Genomic DNA, 3,133 nt, shown 5'->3' on the forward strand with positions numbered 1-3,133 from the left:
ATGGAGGCATCCATGCTTGTTTAGGGCCTGGTGATCTGGTGGGGACTACGGTAAAGCCTAGTTGTATTGATGAGAGTTTGGGCCTACTGATTCGGTGGGGATTGCGATAAAGCCTGAGGAAGCCCTGGTTGGTTTTGTTATAGGTCCCACATTCATACTTGGAATATGGAACAGGGGTGATTGGTTGAAAGAAAGATTTGGCCAGCTAATCTATGGTGGGGTAGTACGTGGAAGTCCCAGACCCGGTTACATTATGCATTCATGAATAAGAGCTTCTTCTCCTTGGTATTTATGGTTCATATGTGGTTTTAAAGGCTATCATATCATTGTTATTTATGTTGGTTATGATTATGTTTTAGGACATTGATGATGTTTGGATCTCATCATATTTTGATTAGTAAATGAATGAACAATGAATATATGACCTAATAGATAATAATGCATCTATTGTGATAAAGCATCAATGCTTGATTATGAATATTAGATAAGTATGAAACCCCTATGCTCAGATATGTTGTTATGACCCGTAGATTACATATTTGTGACATGTTTGATGAAATTCTTGTCATGGCTAGTATGGGTTAGATCAAGTACTTGTATTAATTTTTTCATTACTAACCTTGTTACAATGTTAGTATCATTTCTGGAAGTTTCATGAAGTTATGGGAAGTGGCATGAGACCTAGCCCTGAAAAAGTGGCTCAAAATCGGGGGTCACTAGATAAGAACTGTTGAGAAAAGTCCACAATCATTGCCATTCCTTGTTGTGGTAGAAAATGGAAGGTCTCAGTTACATGCATGTCTTGTAATGGGAGCGAGTGAGGGTCCAAATTAATAAAATGTCAAGTTACCTCAGGGGTTGGTCACCTAGGAGGGTTGGTTGACTCCTGAAGGTTATGTAGCATGTGTGAAAGTTCAAATTGGGTTAGTTTTGTCAGTTCCACTTCCTTAACTGGACATGGGGAGTTTAATCACATCATAGTAGCCTCCTCTTTACATGTTTACCCCACTGGACCAGTTAACTTGGGTTAATGTGGGAGGAGGGTGGTTACAGAGTGGTGTCAGAGCTTGGTTCACCCCTTGGACTAGATGGGCGGTGTGTTGGTCATGCATACATGTCAATTGCATATGTGTTCTTTGTGTTGGTCATTTATGTGTTTGTTGCATATGCATGGTGATTTTCATGGTTGTAGTTGTGTCGCCATGTGAAATTTAATGGTGTTGTTGGTTGTGGCCGTCATGAGTGTATGTTAGTTATGCATTAGTTATTCATGTCAGTGTTTATGTGTTGTTATGCATACATTGACATGGTGATAGTTGTCGTCCATGAGGTCATGGTATGTGGTCGATATGGTATGCATTGATAACTAGCAATGGTTGAAATGATGTTCATATACTCTATGATTATGATTATACATGTATTGTGCTAATCTAGTTGGTCTTGCAGACGAGATATCCTTCCTTAACTATATTGAGGTATGCTGATTATGTTTATATTTTGGTTTAGCTGACATGGTATACTTGCAAGAAGAACATCAAAGATGACTAGCAAGATGGTAAACTACAGTTCATGAGACTCTCCCTATGGATCAGATGAGCAACATTGTTATAGAATTATTCAAAACTCCTGTAGTTATTATGCTCTTATATGGCCTTGGTCAACCCTTTCCCATTCAGACTTGGTCATTTATTAAAAAAAGAAAAAAGAAAATCCATATGCGACTTTGCCCTTATAAAAGTGTGTGTACACGTGGGTACCATAATACTAAACCCGCGTAGATAATTTAAAATATGAAAAAAATAAAATATTTCTTTTTTCTCGAGTAGGGTTTACGGGTTTCACCTAAAGCCCACCTACAAAAGACCGTGGCCTAACTGAATCAACTGATTTTTGGTGGTATTTATACACTTCATGGGAAGGCATACAACATGGAAGGAGATAGGATATTGACATTATAGTATTTTTTTCCCCAGATCAAGTCTAATTTTCCCTATGCCTCCTACAATCCCAGTCATCGAAAACCCTTGTTTCCTTGCAGAGATGTTCATCTTCCATTATATGACATCCTTTTGCACATGTTGACAGGTGATCTTTGAGGCTTGGGTTGGATGGATCCAGAGGAAGGTTCATTGGTGCCGTGGTCAGATCAGGTTGTATTCTTCCACTCCTATTTGTTGATGTCAATAAAGAAGAACTGTCTTGTTCTTGAAATGTTGTGATCTCATGTTTTTTATAATTCATGTCTAAGATATCATGCTTTATATATCTATACTTGATGATCTAACATGTTTATTATTCACATTATTTAAACTACTTGCTATGTATATTCTTATCTGGTTTGTGTTGCAGGTCCGAACACTTTGGAGGAAGCATAGGGTTTGGACCCTACGGGATCGACATCAAATGTAGGACCTTATGGGTATTCTTCACAAACCCAACTTTAGTAGTTTTCATAGTTTGCTTTCTTGAATGAGTGATTCTTGTTGATAGTCTGCCTTTGATCTGTTGGGGTTGTCAACCCTTACCTAAGGGAGGTTTCTCTCACTGACAAAATTGGCGACTCCATTGGTGAATACAATCTTGTATTTCCTAGAAGGGTTGTTTTATTCTTGATCTGGGCTCCACTATCTTTTTTCTTGATTTTTCCAGTGTTATTGATTCATTTGCAGTATGGGCAGTCAGTTTGATCTTTTGGATCAGGCCTGTACTTTTTATTTTTCCCTATTTTTCTACACATGTGTTTTTCTTTATACATAGTCTCATACACACGCGGTTTCTTCCAAATAAACCCGTGTACACGCACGTCTCCACAGACACAGTTGCATATAGATGCAACTTTCCTTATACATAGTCGCGTATATCTGGTAAAATTTGAATTTTTCAAAAAATTTGCTCCAGTTTTGGGAAGTTACCTGGCTTTCCTGCTCTTTTAGAGTCATTTGTAGTCTGGAATGATTTGGTTTCTTGCTCGTGTCAGTTTCTTTGTCTCCTTTTGCAAAAATATTTTGTCAACCTAGGGTTTGCTATTTTGTGAAGTTTTATAATTTTTAGTTTGGATTTCAAACCTTTTGGTAAAGTTTTTGACTATTCTATACATTTGGAACAGAGAGTTTTTTTCAACTTGCCTTAAAAT

Source organism: Pinus tabuliformis, chromosome 7 (genome assembly GCF_031772625.1).
Source record: "Pinus tabuliformis cultivar Carrire ecotype Pingquan chromosome 7, CPIR1, whole genome shotgun sequence".
Lineage (NCBI taxonomy): Eukaryota > Viridiplantae > Streptophyta > Pinopsida > Pinales > Pinaceae > Pinus > Pinus tabuliformis.